The sequence below is a fragment of the Bufo bufo genome, chromosome 4 (assembly GCF_905171765.1).
Source record: "Bufo bufo chromosome 4, aBufBuf1.1, whole genome shotgun sequence".
In the NCBI taxonomy this organism is placed as follows: domain Eukaryota; kingdom Metazoa; phylum Chordata; class Amphibia; order Anura; family Bufonidae; genus Bufo; species Bufo bufo.
In genome coordinates this window covers 10,717,908-10,741,322 of record NC_053392.1, presented here as the reverse complement: position 1 = coordinate 10,741,322, position 23,415 = coordinate 10,717,908, and the positions used below count along the sequence as shown (strand labels likewise).

Genomic DNA, 23,415 nt, shown 5'->3' with positions numbered 1-23,415 from the left:
AACAAATAAATTCCCAAATCTGCTGCTTTTTTCTGTGTTGCGCATACCTGGTGCTGCCCCTTTAACATAAATGGCCTTCAGAAAGAGTTTATTATAAGTTCTCATTCACAAAAAGTAATGTAAAAGTATTTGAAAAGATGAAACTAGGAGCTCCAAAACAAGACGTGCAAATCTCCCCATTAGTAGATATTTACAACCTTTTCTCTCTCATGTTCTATCCATTTTTATCCATTTGCCACGAGGGGCGTGGTGTCGCCCCCCCCAGAGGGCAGAGCTAGTAAAGGTTAACACTTTATGCGTGCGCGTCAGTCTGTGGGATCCGTTCCAGATATTGGTGCTGCTGGGAGACTGGACGCCATCATTCCCAGCGCTGACACAGGTCAGGGGTCCTGGGACGCTGAAACCCCTAGCGTCAGCTGTTGCCAGGGAACCTCTGTTGTCATGTCTCCTGACTTGGACATGTGGTGGGAGGTTCCTTCCTCTGCACACTCTCAGCGCTCACCTGTGCTTCCCTGGTCTGAGGGTGGAGATTGGGTGTGACCTCTGCGGTGTCAGGTGATCTGTGGAGGGATATTTAAACCTGGTCTTTCCCCTCACTCACTGCTGATTATTCAGTTGCTTCCCTGGTTCTGGATCTGAAGCTATCTGGTGAGTGGTTTCTCTGGTGGTTGACTCTGGTTCTGGATCTGAAGCTATCTGATGAGTGGTTTCTCTGGTGGTTGACTCTGGTTCTGGATCTGAAGCTATCTGGTGAGTGGTTTCTCTGGTGGTTGACTCTGGCTTTGGTTTTGGTTGTCTTCTGGATCTTGTGCCCTGGCTTACGTTTACTGATCATTCTCGTGTTTCCCTATTGTCCATTGCATAGATTCACTGTATTTACTTTAGGGTTTTGCCCAACTGCGGCCAGTGTGCCCAGCCACCAGCCATTCTGCTACTGACACCTGGGAAGGGCTCTGCCAAAGTCCAACTTCCTGCTGTAGACGGGTGAAAAGTATCCTGGCCCTCAAGGGTGTTCAGAGTGTGACGACTTGTGCAACGTGTGTCTGGTACGCCGCGTTTGCTGGCCATCAGTTTTGCTTTATCATTCCATTAGTATTACAATAGCTATAGGCAAAGGCATGGTTGACAGTGTTAAAGGGATTGGTCACTTTCTGGTTACTGTTAACCAATGTGTATATAAGATGACTATATGGCACTTACTATTATAGCCTTTGATGAAATTCTGCTGTCCACACAGAGGTCCTGTCATGTGACCAGTCAAATCACCTCCATGTGATTCCTCCTCCATTCAAACTCCCTGCACTAAACTCCCGGCCGAACAAGTGCAGATGACAGATGCAGTGTATCTAAATAGAGGAGGCATCACATACGGAAAGAAAAGGGCACATTCTGTAGAAAAATATACGCTGAGACTGTAAAATAGGTTTATTGCACACGTATAAACTGTACAAGTTTTGCAAAAAAAGTACAATTGTGCCGCAAAATATCGTCTGACGCTGCAAAATACTCTAATTGCACACTTTAACACTGTAGAACAGGTTTTTGGAAAGAAAAAGGCACAACACCTGCACTCTGCAGCAAAATACTGCGCACCTATAAACTGTAGAATCTTTGCATCAGGTATTTGGATATAAAAAGCACAATATCTGCATCAAAATATAGACTGATGCTAAAAATTAATACACTTATCACTCTTACACCAGCTTTTGGAAAGAAAAAGGCGCAATTGTTCAATGTGTGCACTGCAGCAAGATACAGTCAGGTCCATAAATATTGGGACATCGACACAATTCTAACATTTCTGGCTCTATACACCACCAAAATGGATTTGAAAGGAAACAAACACGATGTGCTTCAACTGCAGACTGTCAGATTTAATTTGAGGGTATTTACATCCAAATCAGGTGAACGGTGCAGGAATTACAGCAGTTTGCATATGTGCCTCCCACTTGTTAAGGAACCAAAAGTAATGGGAAAATTGGCTTCTCAGCTGTTCCATGGCCAGGTGTGTGTTATTCCCTCATTATCCCAATTACAACAAGCAGATAAAAGGTCCAGAGTTCATTTCAAGTTTGCTATTTGCATTTGGAATCTGTTGCTGTCAACTCTCAAGATGAAATCCAAAGAGTTGTCACTATCAGTGAAGCAAGCCATCATTAGGCTGAAAAAACAAAACAAACCCATCAGAGAGATAGCAAAAACATTAGGCGCGGCCAAAACAACTGTTTGGATCATTCTTAAAGAGAAGGAACGCAGTGGTGAGCTCAGCAACACCAAAAGACCCAGATGACCATGGAAAACAACTGTGGTGGATGACCGAAGAATTCTTTCCCTGGGGAAGAAAACACCCTTCACAACAGTTGGCCAGATCAAGAACACTCTCCAGGAGATAGGTGTATGTGTGTCAAAGTCAGCAATCAAGAGAAGACTTCACCAGAGTGAATACAGAGGGTTCACCACAAGATGTAAACCATTGGTGAGCCTCAAAAACAGAAAGGCCAGATTAGAGTTTGCCAAACGACATCTAAAAAAGCCTTCACAGTTCTGGAACAACATCCTATGGACAGATGAGACCAAGATCAACTTGTACCAGAGTGATGGAGAGAGAAAAGTATAGAGAAGGAAAGGAACTGCTCATGATCCTAAGCATACCACCTCATCAGTGAAGCATGGTGGTGGTAGTGTCATGGCGTGGGCATGTATGGCTGCCAATGGAACTGCTTCTCTTGTATTTATTGATGATGTGACTGCTGACAAAAGCAGCAGGATGAATTCTGAAGTGTTTCGGGCAATATTATCTGCTCATATTCAGCCAAATGCTTCAGAACTCATTGGACGGCGCTTCACAGTGCAGATGGACAATGACCCAAAGCATACTGCAAAAGCAACCAAAGAGTTTTTTAAGGGAAAGAAGTGGAATGTTATGCAATGGCCAAGTCAATCACCTGAATCAGATTGAGCATGCATTTTACTTGCTGAAGACAAAACTGAAGGGAAAATGCCCCAAGAACAAGCAGGAACTGAAGACAGTTGCAGTAGAGGCCTGGCAGAGCATCACCAAGGATGAAACCCAGTGTCTGGTGATGTCTATGTTCCAGACTTCAGGCTGTAATTGACTGCAAAGGATTTGCCACCAAGTATTAAAAAGTGAAAGTTTGATTTATGATTATTATTCTGTCCCATTACTTTTGGTCCCTTAACAAGTGAGAGGCACATATGCAAACTGCTGTAATTCCTGCACCGTTCACCTGATTTGGATGTAAATACCCTCAAATTGAAGCCAGTTAAATGACAGTGTGCAGGTAAAGCACATCTTGTTTGTTTCCTTTCAAATCCATTGTGGTGGTGTATAGAGCCAAAAATGTTAGAATTGTGTTGATGTCCCAATATTTATGGACCTGGCTGTACATGTTGGTGATGCAAAATACATTTATGTAGAACCTGTTTTTCTTAGTTTTATCAAAACATTTTTCGTATACGAAAAGAGCAGAACTGTCACACCTGTGACAGGTCTTAGAAGGTCTGAAAGATTATCTGCACTTTAGTGATCTGACAGCCTCTTTTGGTTTCACTTTGTCTGTGTGTTGCTGGTATGTCCACACCACCTGTTCAGGTGTGGATCATGTGACCTTTACCTATCCCTATTTAGTCTGACTTTACCCATCACTCCTTGCTCTGGATAGCTTCATTTGGTTTTGGAAGAGCTGGAGTGTGGTTCTTGTTAAAGTCCTGTTCATTCATCATCCTCAGAAGTTAAGTGTTCCGCTTGTTGTGTTTTATATTCCCCCCCCCCCCCCCCCCCCCCCCCCCCCCGGCTGTTTAGACACTGGTCCCTGCACCAGGGAAGGAACGGGTTGTCTCTGCCCTGTCATTACCTTTAGGGCATCCGATGGTCACTAGGGTTTTCTAGGTTCCTGTGTATGGGCATCTCTACCATCGAGAGTTGCCCATACAGATAGGAGTTAGGGCCAGGAGCAGGGTTTTATAGGTGGTGACCCTTTTCCTTCCCTAACAGTAAGGCCTAGTGTCTTTCTCCTTTCTTCTTGTTGTCTTTTGGTGTTCTCCCCTACTACATCCGTGACAAGAACACAGCAGGACTGTCATTATGGAGCTGATGTGGGACAGTTGTCTATGTCAGTTTAATTATATTACACTTAACTTTTTAGGGGTTACATAGTACCGTATTTTTAGCCCCCTAAGACGCACCTTTTCCCCCCCAAAGGTGAGGGAAAAGTGCCCCTACGTCTTATGAGGCGAATGTTAATAATTTACATCGCAGTCTGCGATGCTGCAGCATCACAGACTGCGATGTATTAGTCAGGAGGGAGGAGGGACTGTAGTAGGCGGGGAGAGCGGCGGGGCCATGCAGGCACTGTACTCTGGCCCCGCAGCTCAGTATGTACTGTATTATACGTAGTGTTAATCATCAGATCTAAACTGAATAATGATGCGCTCCCCCTGCTCCCCATATGTTTTGTACTTACCGGTACATGTCACGCTCCTCTAGTAAGCACTAGCAGCTAGCAGGCAGGCCCGGGCGGCCGTAACTCACGGAAGTCACGTGCCTGCTCCGCCTACTTTATGAATGATGATGGGGGGGGGTCTGTGGATGGCATTTTGATGGGGGGATCTGTGGATGAGACTGTTATGGGGGATCTGTGGATGACACATATAGCAGTGTCATCCACAGATCCAACACCCCATAACAGTGCCATCCACAGATCCCCCCACCATCATAATGCCATCCACAGATCCCCCCCACCATCACAATGCCATCCACAGATCCCCCCCACCATCACAATGCCATCCACAGATCCCCCCCACCATCACAATGCCATCCACAGATCCCCCCCACCATCACAATGCCATCCACAGATCCCCCCCACCATCACAATGCCATCCACAGACCCCCCCCATCCACAGCTCCCCCCATAACAGTGCCATCCACAGATACCCCACATAACAGTGCCATCCACAGATCCCCCCATAACAGTGACATCCAAAAAATCCCCCACCCCATAACAGTGCATCATCCATAGATCCCCCATAATAGTGTCAAACCCTTTTGGTTAAAAATATTTTTTTTCTTATTTTCCTCCTAAAAAACCTAGATGCATCATATAGGGCGAAAAATACGGTAATATGGTTGAAAAAAAGACATAAGTCCATCAAGTTCAACCAAGAGATAGGTGGGGATGCGAATCCCAGAAGGAAGTGAGACTCAGATTTCTACACATTTTCATAAGCATTAATGTTATTTACTTTTATAAATTCTAATCATTTTATAAACCCGTCCACTGTTCCTGCTGTGACCACGTCCGGAGGAAGTCTATTCCACAGATTAACAGTTCTTACAGTAAAGAAGCTTTGACGCTTCTGGAGACTGAACTTTTTCTTCTCCAGTCGGAGGCAGTGCCCCCTTGTCTTTTGAGGGCATTTTACATGTTTTTCAGCGTATTTTTTGTATGCCCATTTATATATTTGTACAGGTTAATCTTAGACGTCTCTTCTCAAGACTAAATAAATTCAATTCTTTTAACCTTTCTTCATAACTAAGACCCTCCAGGCCCCTTATCAGTTCAGTCGCTCTCCTCTGTACTTTTTCCAGCTGCAGTGCATCCTTTCTATGAACAGGTGCCCAGAACTGAACTGCATATTCCAGATGAGGCCGCACTAGCGCTTTGTAAAGTGGTAATATTAAATAGAATATGGGGATGCCGCGCACCTCTGATTTACCTATTATGTGTTATAATATGGGGGTACTGTTTAGGGGTCAAGCCTAATGGGCTGTTTTACCTTATTTTCTTTGCAGATCCTCCTCGCGATGATTGCTAAGTCCGCTGAGGGGTTGGTTCAGGTTTTGTTGATTTTCTTATTTCTCTTATTCATGGGGCTCCAACGGTCTCCACTGAAGGCAGACAAAGTTCTTTTAATAGTCTTATTCAAAAGCTCGCCCCGGCCGGTGGCGCAGCCTTTACTTTTTGAATCTCGCTCGTGCTCACAGTGTGGAGCAGGTGACGTCACCAGAGCTACGGTTCCTCTCAGACACCAAGAAGGGGAGTTTACCCAACGCGTTTCTAGCACTGCGGTGCTCTTCGTCAGGGATTCTTCTGGGTGCCATCTTTGTCTGTCTTATATCAGCTGCGATCCTTGTATGTTTAACCCTTAAGCTGCTTTAATATATTTAGTCAAATCCAAACAACTCAATTTCTTTATTTAACCCCCTTGGTTCCATTGAATCCATGTTAAAGATCCACTGGGTCTCTTTATTTGACATATATTTAATATGATCTCCTCCACGTATGTCCGCCTTTACTATTTCGACCCCATAAAAGGATGAACCTTCAAATCTACCTCTATGTCGTTCTTTATGGTGCCTGGATAGAGGATGGTCATCCGTTTTCTTTTTTATATTATATAGGTGCTCACTTATTCTCTTTTTCAATAACCTTTTAGTGCGCCCTATGTAGATCTTCTGGCATGGACATTCTATGGCATAGATAACCCCTTTTGTATTGCAGGATATGTGATCCTTTATTTGGAATTTTTATATGTGCCACTTTTACTTTCTATATCTGTCCTTTTTTTGTTTTGTGTTTGCCTGCATCCAGCACATTTTTTCAAGGGTAAAAACCTGTCAATGGGTTCTTTAGTGACTTTCTTATTTATTATTGCTGCACATTTTTTTGTTGGTGCAATTATATTTCCAATGTTAGCTGCTTTCCTGTATACAAAAGTCGGCGCTTCTGGTATCAATTCCCCAATCCATTTGTCTTCCTTCAGTACGTCCCAATGTCTGCCTACTATTTTCCTGAACATATGTGTCTGGGAATTAAAGGGGATAATGAAAGGTGGTATTTCTTTATTCCCATACTTATCTCCCTCCATTCCTTTTTTGTCCCTATTACTATCCCCCAATAGTTGTGCTCTTTCTAATACCCTAACCTCCCCCTTCTGCACTGTTAGTTTATTCATTTCATATCCTTTATCCTCAAATTTATTTTGCAGTTTTTCAGCCTCATCCTTATGCGCATAAATTGGCTTCTGGGGATATTATCCAACAACCGGGGGAGGTGGCAGCTGGTTCTTGATATGTAGCTATTGGAGTCCGTGGGTTTTTCATAGGTTTTTGTAGAAATTTTATTTTTTTCAACATAAATTGTGAGGTCCAGGAAATTAACCTCTTTAAGGCTACTTTCACACTCGCGTTCGGAGCGGATCCGTCTGATGTTTCATCAGACGGATCCGCTCCGATAATGCAGACGTTCGCATCCGTTCAGAACGGATCCGTCTGCATTATAACTTAGAAAATTTTCTAAGTGCAAAAGTAGCCTGAGCGGATCCGTCCAGACTTTACATTGAAAGTCAATGGTGAACGGATCCGCTTGAAGATTGAGCCATATGGTGTCATCTTCAAGCGGATCCGTCCCCATTGACTTCCATTGTAAGTGTGGACGGATCCGCTCGCCTCCGCACGGCCAGGCGGACACCCGAACGCTGCAAGCAGCGTTCAGGTGTCCGCTCACTGAGCGGAGCGGAGGCTGAGCGCTGGCAGGCGGATGCATTCTCAGTGGATCCGCCTCCACTGAGAATGCATTAGGGCCAGACGGATGCGTTCGGGGCCGCTCGTGAGCCCCTTCAAACGGTGCGCACGAGCGGACACCCGAACGCTAGTGTGAAAGTAGCCTAAATCTATAGTTAGGGGTGAACTCCAGATAAAACTCATTTTTATTAATATCCTCTAAAAACACATTTAACCGCCTAACGCAGGATCGCGTTCCGGAGGTGGCAGCGCTGCGCACAGTCACGCATATACGCGTCATCTCGCGAGACGCGAGATTTTGCTCAAAGCCGGACCGCGCATGCGCATCGCGGGCCGGCAAAAGTTAAAGAACAAGTTCGTCACCAGCCTGCCAGCAATGATCATTGGCTGGCAGGCTGGCGATTTTCAAAAAATCCAATCACAAGCCATATAACAGATCATATTAGTAAATATGATCTGTTATATGGCTTCTCTGCTCCTCTGCTGGTCCTTTTCGTCGGTTGGATCCAGCAGAGGATCAGACTTCACAGTGAGTAGCACCAACACTACACCTTAGCCCCAGATCACCCCCTGCACCCCAATTAACCCTTTGATCACCCCTTGATCGCCCCTGTCAATCACTTAGTGAAAGACAAAAAGTGATCAGTGTAAACTGTCACTTTTTTTTTTCACTAGTATTGGCTGTTAGGTTTTAGGGATAGTTTAGGCCCCTTGGTTAGGTAGTTTAGCGTGAGTTAGAGCCCAGCCCACCGCACCGCAGTCACTGATTCGCTGTTTAGCGTATCGCTAATCAGCATTTGTACTTTTATAGTATCTGTAAGTGATCAAAACTGATCACAGTCAGATCTATAATAGTATTAGTGTCACCTTAGCTCGCCCTCCACCCAAAACGCAGTGTTTGCCCGATCAGGCCTGATCGGTCGCCCACACGTGCGTTCACCCACGCCGCCCCACCGCAGTGACAAAATTTTTTTTTTTTGATCACTGCACATTCACTTTACACGCACTGCGGCGATAAAAAAATCAGTTTTGATATTTTTTATCAACCGCAGCGGCCTCCGGTACTTCGCTAGCCTCCCCTTTGTAAGACAGGTTTGCTTTTTTTCTTGGGTAGTCTCAGGGAATACCCCTAAATTTAGTAGTCCAAAATGTCAAACAGGGGGTATTCTTCTGAAGAGGCCTACAGGATTCTGACCCAGTCGGATGAGGAATGGGAACCCTCATCTGATGAATCTAGCGGGTCAGAATATGAACCTGTGGAAAGCAGTGGCTCTCTGACCCAAAGTTCGGACGAGGAGGTGGAGGTCCCTGGCAGCACCAGGCGTACCCGGCCCCGTGTCGCTAGACCACAGGTTATGCAGGATCTGCTTCAAGAGCAGCAGAGTGGGGCTGTCGCTGTCGGATTACGTGGTGAGGCATACACCAGCAGCGCAGCCCTCCCTGGACCTAGTACCAGCACTGCCGTACAACATGGTGAAGTGGCGAGCACCAGAAGGGCAGTTGAAGCTGGTACGGTGGCACGTGCAATAGTTACCCCGTCGCAGCCACCGCACAGACAGGCCCGTAGAGCCCCTAGAATCCCTGAGGTGCTGGCAAACCCTGATTGGCAGTCACCAACTTCAGCCGCACCTGTAGTTCCCCCTTTCACCGCCCAGTCTGGAGTTCGGGTTGAGACGGCTCATATCGGTTCGGCCCTGGGATTTTTTGAGCTGTTCTTGACTGCGGAGCTCTTGGACTTAGTCGTGGCAGAGACAAACCGGTATGCCACACAATTTATATCCGCCAACCCGGGAAGCTATTATGCCCAGCCTTTCCGGTGGAAACCAGTCCAAGTTTCCGAAATTAAAATTTTTCTGGGCCTTCTCCTCAACATGGGTCTAACTAAAAAGCATGAATTGCGGTCATATTGGTCCACGAACCCGATTCATCACATGCCCATGTTCTCTGCTGCTATGTCCAGGGCACGATTTGAGGCCATCCTCCGTTTCCTGCATTTTAGCGACAACACCACCTCCCGTCCCAGAGGCCACCCAGCTTTTGACCGGCTCCACAAAATTCGGCCCCTCATAGACCACTTCAACCAGAAATTTGCAGATTTGTATACCCCTGAGCAAAACATCTGCGTAGACGAGTCCCTAATACATTTTACCGGGCGCCTTGGCTTCAAACAATACATCCCAAGCAAGCGTGCCCGGTATGGCGTCAAATTGTATAAGCTCTGTGAAAGGGCCACAGGCTATACCCACAAATTTCGGATCTATGAGGGAAAAGATCAGACCCTGGAGCCGGTCGGTTGCCCTGACTACCTGGGGAGCAGTGGGAAGACAGTCTGGGACTTGGTGTCACCCTTATTTGGCAAGGGGTACCATCTTTATGTGGACAATTTCTACACAAGTGTGGCCCTCTTTAGGCATTTGTTTCTAGAACGGATTTGCGCCGGTGGCACAGCGCGAACTAGTCGCGTGGGCTTCCCCCAACGGCTCGTTACCACCCGTCTTGCAAGGGGGGAGAGGGCTGCCTTGTGTAACGAAGAACTGCTCGCGGTGAAATGGAGAGACAAGCGTGACGTTTACATGCTCTCCTCCATTCACGCAGGCACAACAATACAAATTGAGCGAGCAACCCGTGTCATTGAAAAGCCCCTCTCAGTCCACGACTATAATTTGCTCATGGGAGGGGTGGACTTCAATGACCAGATGTTGTCTCCGTATTTAGTTTCCCGACGCTGGTATAAGAAGGTGTCTGTCTGTATATTTAATTCAATTGGCGCTGTACAATAGTTTTGTTCTCTACAGTAAGGCTTGGAGAACAGGATCCTTCCTCAAATTCCAGGAAGAGATCATCGAGAACCTCCTGTATCCAGAAGGTTCCGTGGTCCCATCCACCAGTGTAGTTAGCCGTCTACACGAGCGAAATTTCCCCAGTGTCGTTCCTGGTATCTCAACCCAACCGTCACCCCGAAAAAGATGTTGTGTCTGTAGCAGGAGTGGAATAAGGCGTGACACCCGCTATTTCTGTCCTGACTGTGCTGACCACCCTGCCCTATGCTATGGAGAGTGTTTCCGGAAGTACCACACACAGGTACACCTAGCATAGGGATCACATCTCACAGGACAGGCACACAGGGCTATTAGGGCCCTTTTACTCACAGCTGCTGCAAACGTCTCCTTTCACCTGGGATAAAGTGCATAACGTACTTCGCCACATCTTTGGGCGATTTGCGCTTTGCACATTGTCCCATGGGGAAGGAGAGGTTTGTTCTATAAAAGGTAAAAAAAAATAAACAAAAAAAAAATACCGGTAAGTAAAAAAGTTAACGTTCAGTTAAAAAAGTTCAAAAAAGTTTATATGTTTGGTTCAAAAGTTAATAAATTTATTGCGTTGCGGCCTGGTTTTTTCTTTTTTGTTTTGTTTTTTTTACCTTCCAGGTGGACCAACCGATCGACTAGCTGCAGCACTGATGTGCATTCGGACAGAAGCATTGCGCTGCTGTCAGATTACACGCAAGTCGGTGTATGCGGCGCTGCAAGACGAGATTTCTCCTCTGCAGTAAAAGATATGTTTGCCGAGGCATATGAGCTGAGGAGGTGGCGGTGTTCATATGCTTTGGCAAACACTTTGTATATATAAAAAAAAAAATCCCGGCAATGATTTATTCATCCACATCGATTGATGTGAATGGAGAAATCTGGTTTGCCAGGGCATACGAGCTAAGTGGGTATGGATGTTGGGCGGAGCTCCTATGTCCTGGCAGACGCCTTTCCCCTCCTTTTTCTTTTTTTGGCAGAGATTTTTTCATCCACATTGATCGATGCGAATGAAGAAATCTGTGCCGTTCATTTTTTTCTTTCAGCCCAGAGGCTGAACGGAAAAAAAAAATCTCATTACCTGTATGCTCAATATAAGGAGAATAGCAGAAACTCCTAATGCTGGCCATACATGTAATGATTGCGGAGACCCTCAAATGCCAGGGCAGTACAAACACCCCACAAATGACCCCAATTTGGAAAGAAGACACCCCAAGGTATTTGCTGAGGGGCTTATTGAGTCCATGAAAGATTGAAATTTTTGCCCCAAGTTAGCGGAAAGGGAGACTTTGTGAGAAAAAAAATCCCAAAAAATCAATTTCCGCTAACTTGTGCCCAAATTTTTTTTTTTCTATGAACTCGCCATGCCCCTCATTGAATACCTTGGGGTGTCTTCTTTCCAAAATGGGGTCACATGTGGGGTATTTATACTGCCCTGGCATTTTAGGGGCCCCAAAGCGTGAGAAGAAGTCTGGTATCCAAATGTCTAAAAATGCCCTCCTAAAAGGAATTTGGGCCCCTTTGCCCACCTAGGCTGCAAAAAAGTGTCACACATGTGGTATCTCCGTATTCAGGAGAAGTTGGGGAATGTGTTTTGGGGTGTCATTTTACATATACCCATGCTGGGTGAGATAAATATCTTTGTCAAATGCCAACTTTGTATAAAAAAATGGGAAAAGTTGTCTTTTGCCAAGATATTTCTCTCACCCAGCATGGGTATATGTAAAATGACACCCCAAAACACATTCCTCAACTTCTCCTGAATACGGAGATACCACATGTGTGACACATTTTTGCAGCCTAGGTGGGCAAAGGGGCCCACATTCCAAAGAGCACCTTTCGGATTTCACAGGTCATTTACCTACTTACCACACATTTGGGCCCCTAGAATGCCAGGGCAGTATAACTACCCCACAAGTGACCCCATTTTGGAAAGAAGACACCCCAAGGTATTCCGTGAGGGGCATGGCGAGTTCCTAGAATTTTTTATTTTTTGTCACAAGTTAGTGGAAAATTATGTTTTGGTTTTTTTTCTTACAAAGTCTCATATTCCACTAACTTGTGACAAAAAATAAAAACTTCCATGAACTCACTATGCCCATCAGCGAATACCTTGGGGTGTCTTCTTTCCAAAATGGGGTCACTTGTGGGGTAGTTATACTGCCCTGGCATTCTAGGGGCCCTAATGTGTGGTAAGGAGTTTGAAATCAAATTCTGTAAAAAATGGCCAGTGAAATCCGAAAGGTGCTCTTTGGAATGTGGGCCCCTTTGCCCACCTAGGCTGCAAAAAAGTGTCACACATGTGGTATCTCTGTATTCAGGAAAAGTTGGGGAATGTGTTTTGGGGTGTCATTTTACATATACCCATGCTGGGTGAGAGAAATATCTTGGCAACTTTTCCCATTTTTTTATACAAAGTTGGCATTTGACCAAGATATTTATCTCACCCAGCATGGGTATATGTAAAATGACACCCCAAAACACATTCCCCAACTTCTCCTGAATACGGAGATACCACGTGTGACATTTTTTTGCAGCCTAGGTGGGCAAAGGGGCCCACATTCCAACAAGCACCTTTCGGATTTCACCGGCCATTTTTTACAGAATTTGATTTCAAACTCCTTACCACACATTAGGGCCCCTAGAATGCCAGGGCAGTATAACTACCCCACAAGTGACCCCATTTTGGAAAGAAGACACCCCAAGGTATTCGCTGATGGGCATAGTGAGTTCATGGAAGTTTTTTTTTTTTTTGTCACAAGTTAGTGGAATATGAGACTTTGTAAGAAAAAAATAAAAAATAAATCATCATTTTCCGCTAACTTGTGACAAAAAATAAAAAGTTCTATGAACTCACTATGCCCATCAGCAAATACCTTAGGGTGTCTACTTTCCGAAATGGGGTCATTTGTGGGGTGTTTGTACTGTCTGGCCATTGTAGAACCTCAGGAAACATGACAGGTGCTCAGAAAGTCACATTTTTGTACAATAGTTTGTAAACGCTATAACTTTTACCCAAACCATTTTTTTTTTACCCAAACATTTTTTTTTTATCAAAGACATGTAGAACAATAAATTTAGAGCAAAATTTATATATGGATCTCGTTTTTATTGCAAAATTTTACAACTGAAAGTAAAAAATGTCATTTTTTTGCAAAAAAATCGTTAAATTTCGATTAATAACAAAAAAAGTAAAAATGTCAGCAGCAATAAAATACCACCAAATGAAAGCTCTATTAGTGAGAAGAAAAGGAGGTAAAATTCATTTGGGTGGTAAGTTGCATGACCGAGCAATAAACGGTGAAAGTAGTGTAGGTCAGAAGTGTAAAAAGTGGCCTGGTCTTTCAGGGTGTTTAAGTTAAGGGGGCTGAGGGGGTTAAAGTGGGTTCACCACCCCTCCAAATAAATACCACGTCATCAATAAAACGCCGCCAGAGGACGAGGCCCGCCCGGAGCTGCCCGTTGGGGTGGATGTATTCTTCTTCCCACCTCCCAACGTATAAATTTGCGAACCACGGTGCGAACCTCGTCCCCATCGCGGTCCCCCATGTCTGGAGGTAAAATTTATCCCCAAAAATTTTTGGGGTCAAATAAATAAAACGCACTCCCCTATAAAATCGATCTGAGTTTTAGGCAGATATTTCTGCTGTTCTAAAAAGTATTTGGCTGCTGCGCAGCCTTTTTCATTTTCAATGACCGTATATAGGGACTTAACATCAAGAGTCCCTATGATGTCCCCTTCAATCCACGTGATGCCTTCCAGTATCTGCAATATATGTTTGGTATCTTTCAGATATGCATATAACTTTTGGGCACATGGCTGCAGGTACTGGTCAACGTACCTGGATAGTGCACTAGTGAGGCATTCTACCCCGGAGACTATAGGTCTCCCAGGTGGTTTATTTATATCCTTATGTATTTTAGGATTCTGGTAGAATATAGCCATTTTGGGGTGTTTGATGTTAATAAATAAACTGCTTGTTTAAAATACCTTCCTTACATGCCTTCTGAACTAGGTGTTGTAGTTCTCTCTTGTACCTCTCAGTTGGATCATTCTTCAACACTTTATAGGTTTTGCTATCATCTAATGTTTTCATTGCCTCTTCTTCAGAGTCTTTTTTTATCCAGTATAATTATCCCCCCCCCCACTTATCTGCGGAGCGGATGACTATATTGTTGTTTTTCTGCATATTAATCATAGCTTCCCTTTCTGCCTTGGTCATGTTTCCCATATATTTCCTTCTTTTGTATTTGCTCATTTTTAGATTCATTTTTCTGATGTCCCTTGTTACCAAGTTAGCGAACATGTTTAGCGGTACTGAATATTCATTTATTGGGTCAAAACGCGATTTGACTCTCAAACCAGTGTGTCTGAAAGTTTCATCTTCTTCTTTCTTTTCACCTTCTTCTATATTTTCCCCATGCTTGTTGATGCCTTTATTTTTATGGTTATTGATTTTTTCTTTTTTTAGATGGTATTTTATGAGGGCCAAACGCCTTGCAAATTTTCTCACCCCAATGAAGGCTTCAAACTTATTGAAGTATGTAGTTGGTGCAAACTTTAAGCCCTTTTTTAAAAAAAAATGTTCATTGTTTGTAAGAATATGGTTACTTAGATTATAGATTGTTTGTACATTATCCTGCCTCTCCTCACTTTCCATTTCCTGTATATTACTACTACCTATTTTTTGTGATTTTTTTTTTCCGTAATTTTTTCTTTTGGGCGAGTTTCCCACCTCTACATCCTCTTTTGAATTGCCTTTTTTGTATGCCTGGAAAAAATCCTGTTTTACTGTTTTCTTTATTGGCACGTATAAATTCCAAATAAATGATCACATACACTCACCTAAAGAATTATTAGGAACACCTGTTCTATTTCTCATTAATGCAATTATCTAGTCAACCAATCACATGGCAGTTGCTTCAATGTATTTAGGGGGGTGATCCTGGTCAAGACAATCTCCTGAACTCCAAACTGAATGTCAGAATGGGAAAGAAAGGTGATTTAAGCAATTTTGAGCGTGGCATGGTTGTTGGTGCCAGACGGGCCGGTCTGAGTATTTCACAATCTGCTCAGTTACTGGGATTTTCACGCACAACCATTTCTAGGGTTTACAAAGAATGGTGTGAAAAGGGAAAAACATCCAGTATGCGGCAGTCCTGTGGGCAAAAATGCCTTGTGGATGCTAGAGGTCAGAGGAGAATGGGCCGACTGATTCAAGCTGATAGAAGAGCAATGTTGACTGAAATAACCACTCGTTACAACGGAGGTATGCAGCAAAGCATTTGTGAAGCCACAACACGCACAACCTTGAGGCGGATGGGCTACAACAGCAGAAGACCCCACCGGGTACCACTCATCTCCACTACAAATAGGAAAAAGAGGCTACAATTTGCACGAGCTCACCAAAATTGGACTGTTGAAGACTGAAAAAATGTTGCCTGGTCTGATGAGTCTGGGTTTCTGTTGAGACATTCAAATGGTAGAGTCCGAATTTGGCGTAAACAGAATGAGAACATGTATCCATCCTCTGATGGCTACTTCCAGCAGGATACTGCACCATGTCACAAAGCTCCAATCATTTCACATTGGCTTCTTGAACATGACAATGAGTTCACTGCACTAAAATGGCCCCACAGTCACCAGATCTCAACCCAATAGAGCATCTTTGGGATGTGGTGGAATGGGAGCTTCGTGCCCTGGATGTGCATCCCTCAAATCTCCATCAACTGCAAGATGCTATCCTATCAATATGGGCCAACATTTCTAAAGAATGCTATCAGCACCTTGTGGAATCAATGCCACGTAGAATTAAGGCAGTTCTGAAGGCAAAAGGGGGTCCAACACCGTATTAGTATGGGGGCACTAATAATTCTTTAGGTGAGTGTATACTGCAATACAAAAGGGGTTATCTATGGCATAGAATGTCCATGCCAGAAGATCTTCATAGGGCGCACTAAAAGGTTATTGAAAAAGAGAATAAGTGAGCACCTATATAATATAAAAAAAGAAAACGGATGACCATCCTCTATCCAGGCACCATAAAGAACGACATAGAGGTAAATTTGAAGGTTCATCCTTTTAAATAGTAAAGGCGGACATACGTGGAGGAGATCATATTAAATATATGTCAAAGAAAGAGACCCAGTGGATCTTTAACATGGATTCAATGGAGCCAAGGGGGTTAAATAAAGAAATTGAGTTGTTTGGATTTGACTAAATATATTAAAGCAGCTTAAGGGTTAAACATACCAGGATCGCAGCTGATAAAAGACAGACAAAGATGGCACCCAGAAGAATCCCTGATGAAGAGCACCGCAGTGCTAGAAACGCGTTGGGCGAACTCCCCTTCTTGGTGTCTGAGAGGAACCGTAGCTCTGGTGACGTCACCTGCTCCACACTGTGAGCACGAGCCAGATTCAAAAAGTAAAGGCTGCACCACCGGCCGGGGCGAGCTTTTGAATAAGACTATTAAAAGAACTTTGTCTGCCTTCAGTGGAGACCGTTGGAGCCCCTTGAATAAGAGAAATAAGAAAATCAACAAAACCTGAACCAACCCCTCAGCGGACTTAGCAATCATCGCGAGGAGGATCTGCAAAGAAAATAAGGTAAAACAGCCCATTAGGCTTGACCCCTAAACAGTACCCCCATATTATAACACATAATAGGTAAATCAGAGGTGCGCGGCATCCCCATATTCTATTTGAAGTTGTTTCCTGAGTGTAACTACAGCGGAGGTACGGCGCTGTCAGGGACACTGCTGCACTATTGTTACTAAGTAGTGCCGATGGTCTGTGGCATTGCCACTTTGTAAATAAGTGGTAGTATTACATCCCTGTCCTGCTAGTCCATGCCTCGTTTAATGCATGACAATATCCTGGTGGCTTTAGAAGCAGCTGATTGACATTGTATACTATAATTTAATCTACCATCTACAAGGACACCCAAATCCTTCTCTATAAGTGACTCCCCCAGTGTTACATCACCTAGGACATATGAAGCACAGAGATTATTACTACCAAGATGCAGAACTTTACATTTGTCCACATTAAACCTCATTTGCCAAGTTGATGCCCAATCACTAAGCGTATCCAAGTCAGGTTGTAGTTAATGGAAATCTTCCATAGACTGTACAGTACTATATTGTTTAGTGTCATCTGCAAAAATAGAAATGGTGCTATTAATCCCGTCCTCGATATCATTAATAAATAAATAAAATAACAGAGGACCCAGCACTGAACCTCGGGGTCACCACTTATAAATAGGTTAAATAGAGCTTATGCAGAATTCTAAACTGAATCGATCTATGATCCGTATTTGGCTTACAAAGAAGAATACCCTCTAAAACATAACCTTTAATAATACACAATAAAACTAATATTCGAAGAAGATAACACCACATTAGATAACATAAGGATTTAAAAGTGCCCACAGTTAAAGTGTAGCTGAATACCTAAAAATGATACTGAGGCAGCTCCAGGGCAATTATATATAGATAATATAGAATAATAACAGTGTGGTCCACGTGGGTGGATTTTACTCACGGTTCTTGTAGTTTTTTGGGAATACGCACACCAGTGTAGGTCACTGTATAAGGATATTATCGGGAGATGAACTGTCCCTGGGTGTCCCTTTTAGGCTATTCCTGCCAAAAAGCGGAGCACCTGCCCCGAAAGAGGTGACCCCACTTCTCGGTGGCTAAACTCTGAGAAAGCCCTGGAATAGCCCTAAAAAAAATGATGCGTTTCCCCATTGAAGATAGTCATCGGTTCATCAGGGGACAAAACAAACAGCTGATAAAGTGTGGATATTGGCAACCAAGATGTAGTGGGTCCATTGACATGTCCAAAAATGCCCTCATTTATACCTGAAATGATGGGAGTGTTTGAAAATGATGCTCCCGTATCCAGGAGTAGTGATGAGCGGCATAGGCAATATTAATTTTCGTGTTATTTCACTAATTTTCAGCATAATATTCGCAATAAATTCGCGAATAAATCTCCAGTCATTATTTTTGTGATTGTGCAAATCGGCACTAATGATGCGCATATTTTTTGCGCAATACGTGCAACTTCACATTTTATCAGGTCTGAGTAGATATTACTGATTGGTGCACTAAGTATTGTTGTGGCATCGCAGCGCTATGTCTGTAGCATGTATGTATGGACAGCAGAAAAACAGTAATTCCTATCACACTACCTATCAGCTACACTATATCACTATCTAACCTACACTGACTATCTCCCACTAACTATCTGTAATATATATATATATATGAGCTAACTAACTATCTAATGTATTTGGATAAGGAATAGGATCCAGATGAAAGCACAGAGCACAGCAATGTCACTGCTCTCTCTTTCTCTCTCTCTTTCTCAGAACTGCAATAAAACAGCAGAAAATGGCTGCTGGGGAGTTTCCTATATAGTAAGGGGTCGGCAACTTTCCTATTGGTTACTAGGGATGTTGCTAAGCTCAGACAAAGACATTGCAGCCTTCTCATTGGCCCACAAGCAAGAAGCAGTAATACTAATGAAAAAAAAATTTTGAATATTCGCGATTACGAATATATAGCACTATATTCTAAATTTTCACAAATTCTCGAAGTGCCGTTATTCGCGATAAAAATTAGCAATTAGAATATTCGCAATCAACACTATCTAGGAGGTATTTCCACCTTGAAAACATTGTTAAAGGATCTCTTTGAGGAAAATAAACAAAATCTTAGATCGTGATGAGAGGTACAATTCTTAGAGAACTACTTCAAAAACAGGATTGTCCCAAAAGGTCTACAGGTACATCTAGTGCCCGCAGAGAGGTCTAGATTACAGTTAAGCGGACACCTGGATGTTCGGGTTCGATGGGTTCGGCCGAACTTGAGAAAAAAGTTTGAGTTCGGGACCCGAACTTGACCCCGAACCCCATTGAAGTCAATGGGGACCCGAACTTTTGAGCACTAAAATGGCTGTAAAAATGTAATGGGAAGGGCCAGAGGGCTGCAAATGGCATCAAAATGTAGTTAAGAGCATGGCAAGTGCTCTGCAAACAAATGTGGATAGGGAAATGACTTTAAATAACATAAAATACGTAAAAATAAAAAATAATAATCTTGATCTAGAAGGACGAGTTCCATATGGAGTAGGAGGTCGAGGAGGCGGTGGATGTGGCGGTGTAAGTGGAAGCGGCGGTGGAGGAGGAGGAGGTAGTCTACACTGCTTTTTGGTTTAAATTTTATTTTATTTTTTTAAATTAGGGTACACCCCAAAACATTGGGAAATATAACCCTCCAGTCGTGCTAAAAACACGTTCAGACAATACAGTGGCTGCAGGGCAGGCCAGCACCTCCAAGGGGTAAAGGGCAAGCTCAGGCCATGTGCCCAGTTTTGAGACCCAGAAGTTGCAGGGGCTGACCCCTGTCAGTCAGTTCGTGTAGGCGTGTGCAAACTTACTGCCCCACCATGTCGCACGTCCCCGTGATGTTCACGATCCAATTTGATATCTGCCCTATCAACTTTCGATGTTCTTTTCTGCACCTACCATGGTGATCACTGATGGCGGGGAATCAGGGTTCCACGCCGGAGAGGGAGCGTGATAAAGAGAGACCACATCCAAGGGAGTATTGTCACGGCGGGCGTGCACTCAGACTCACAGATAACCCACCAACCAGGCTCTGGGCGAGAGACAGGGGAAGGGTCACCTCCTAGCTAATCCCTGACCTCTTTCCCTGCACTGCTCAACCCACATGCAGACCTTTATGGTAGGTATGATGTGTCCCCATGCCTGGGCTGAAACACCCTAAGTTCCCTAAGATGGTGAAGAGGGGAAATAGGAGCAGCCTGCTCGCACAGAACCTGGATGGGAGAGATGACACAAAACAACCAAACTAGAAATCACACTTATATTTCTGAGCTGGAACAGACAACCTTCCTTCCTAGCTTCCAAGACCACAATGATTCCTATAATCCGCTCAGAGCACTGGGATGGTGTGCTATTTAAACTAATGACCCCACCCAGTGCACCTGATGAGAGGCGGATCCAGCACGGCTCCAAAACAAACACTAAACTCGTGCTGCTATCCTGGCCGACCTCCGCACATCATCAGAGCGGGGCATGACAGTACCCCCCCTTCTACGGGTGACCTCTGGACACGCCGGACCAACCTTATCCGGATGGGACCTATGAAAAGCCCTCACCAGTCGGCTGGCGTTGACATCCAACGCCGGAACCCACATCCTCTCCTCAGGGCCGTATCCCCTCCAGTACACCAGGTACTGAAGGGAACCCCGAAGAACTCTCGAGTCGAGGATCCTGGAGATCTCAAACTCCAAGTTTCCCTCGACTAGAACAGGAGGAGGAGGCAATGGCGATGGTTCCACCAGTCTCACGTATTTTTTTAGTAAAGACCTGTGGAACACATCATGGATCCTCCAAGTCTGCGGAAGATCCAGCCGAAACGCTACAGGATTGATCACCGCAGAAATTTTATACGGACCAATAAATCTTGGACCCAGTTTCCAAGATGGCACTCTCAATTTGATATTCTTAGTGGACAACCACACCAGATCACCCACACACAGGTCCGGACCAGTCACACGTCTCTTGTCAGCCATTCGCCTATACCTCTCACCCATCTTCTCCAAATTCCCTTGAATCCTCCGCCAGATGGAGGATAAGGCAGAAGAGAATCTCTCCTCCTCTGGCATCCCAGAGGAACTAGTCCCAGAAAAGGTACCAAACTGAGGATGGAAACCGTATGCGCCAAAAAATGGCGACTTTCCCGTGGACTCCTGCCTATGGTTATTCAACGCAAACTCTGCTAAGGACAAGAATGAGGACCAGTCCTCCTGATTCTCAGCCACAAGTAGGTCTCCAGGTTTTGATTAGTACGCTCCGTCTGACCATTCGACTGCGGATGCGGATGAAAAGCCGAAGAGAATGAAAGTTGAATGCCAAGCCGAGAGCAGAACGCCCTCCAAAACCTGGAGACAAACTGCGTGCCCCTATCAGAGACCACATCCGAAGGAATACCATGCAATTTCACAATATTATCCACAAAAATCTGCGCAAGAGTCTTAGCGTTAGGCAGACTAGTTATGGTATAAAGTGAGCCATTTTACTGAAACGGTCAACTACCACCAAAATCACTGTTCTCCCGGAGGAACTCGGCAGATCCGTAATAAAGTCCATAGACAAATGCGTCCAAGGATGAGACGGAATCGACAATGGAAGAAGTGAACCAGCCGGTCGAGTATGAGCAACCTTTGACCGAGCGCAGGTTTCACAAGCTGTCACATAATTCTCAATGCTCTTACGTAACCCTGGCCACCAGAACCTCCGGGATACTAGATCACAGGTGGACTTACCACCAGGATGTCCAGCGAGGACAGTATCGTGATGTTCCTTGAACACCTTATATCGCAGGCCCTCAGGAACAAACAACCTCCCTGGGGGACAAGAACCAGGAGCCCCCTCCTGGGCTCCCAACACCTCCATCTCCAATTCAGGGTACAGAGCAGAGACCACCGCCCCATCCGCTAAAATCGGCGCAGGATCCTCTGAATCACCTCCCCCAGGAAAGCTGCGAGACAAGGCATCTGCCTTGACGTTCTTGACCCCTGGCGAAAGGTAACCACAAAATTGCACCTGGTAAAAAACTGTGACCATCTGGCCTGCCTAGGGTTCAGACGCTTGGCAGATTGCAGGTAAGCCAAATTCTTATGGTCCATATACACCGTAACGGGGTGAGACGCCCTCTCTAACCAGTGACGCCATTCCTCAAAGGCCAACTTGATAGCCAACAACTCTCTATCTCCAACATCATAATTCCTCTCGGCGACCGAGAGCTTCTTGGAGAAAAAGGCACACGGGACCCACTTGCCAGGAGATGAACCCTGTGACAGCACCGCTCCAACCACCACCTCTGATGCATCAACCTCCACTACAAATGGCTGAGACACATCCGGCTGCACCAGAATGGGAGCAGATGCAAAACGCTCCTTAATAGCCGAAAAGGCCTGCAATGCCTCATCCGACCAGACAGAGACAGCGGCGCCCTTCTTGGTCATATCAGTGAGAGGTTTTACTACTGTGGAATAATTTGAAATAAATTTTCTATAATAATTCGCAAACCCCAAGAACCGCATCAAAGCTTTCTGATTCTCTGGTCGGTCCCACTCCAGAACCGCCCGGACCTTTTCGGGGTCCATACAAAAACCAGAATCAGAAAGCATGTATCCCAAGAACAGAAGCTCTTGCACCGCAAACAAACATTTCTCCAATTTGGCATATAATTTATTCTCCCGAAGGATCGTCAAAACCTGTCTCACATGATCCTGATGGGTCTTCAGAACAGGAGAATAAATTAAAATGTCATCCAGGTAAACTACTACGAACCTCCCCACCAAATGATGAAAAATGTCATTGACGAATCGCTGAAATACTGCTGGCGCGTTCGTCAACCCAAAAGGCATAACCAGGTTCTCAAAATGACCTTCGTGCGTATTGAAGGCCGTTTTCCACTCATCCCCCTCCTTGATTCTGATCAGATTGTAGGCCCTCTCAAATCCAACTTGGAGAACACCTTGGCTCCAACAATCTGATCAAAAAGATCAGAGATCAAAGGCAGGGGATATGGATCCCGGACTATAATATGGTTCAATTCCCGGAAATCCAAACACGGTCTCAGTGATCCATCCTTTTTCTTCACAAAGAACAAACCTACTGCCACTGGAGACTTAGATGGTCTAATATGACCCTTTGCCAAACTCTCGGCGACATACTTTCGCATGACCTCTCTTTCGGGTTGAGAGAGGTTGTAAAGCCGAGACTTTGGCAACTTAGCCCCCGGAATGAGATTAACTGGACAATCATAGTCTCGATGAGGGGGCAATTCCTGAGCCCCACCCTCCGAAAAGACATCCGCAAAATCCGAGAGATACTGAGTTAAAGCCGTAATGGACACACCAGAGATAGATGTGACAAGTCAATTATCCGAACAAAACTCACTCCAACCAATGATTTGTCTCGCTTGCCAGTCTATAATTGGGTTATGTCTAGTCAACCAT

At 44.6% G+C, this 23,415-nt stretch overlaps 3 protein-coding genes across 12 annotated transcripts in view; 1 reads left to right on the top strand and 2 right to left on the bottom strand.

Moving 5' to 3' along the window:
• Positions 1-23,415, top strand: part of LOC120998305 (gastrula zinc finger protein XlCGF26.1-like) — a 4,064,644-nt gene that overhangs the window by 804,980 nt on the left and 3,236,249 nt on the right. The window lies entirely within an intron of this gene.
• Positions 1-23,415, bottom strand: part of LOC120998356 (zinc finger protein 420-like) — an 870,654-nt gene that overhangs the window by 650,535 nt on the left and 196,704 nt on the right. The window lies entirely within an intron of this gene.
• Positions 1-23,415, bottom strand: part of LOC120997437 (gastrula zinc finger protein XlCGF26.1-like) — a 296,047-nt gene that overhangs the window by 91,050 nt on the left and 181,582 nt on the right. The gene's annotated exons all lie outside the window — the stretch shown is intronic.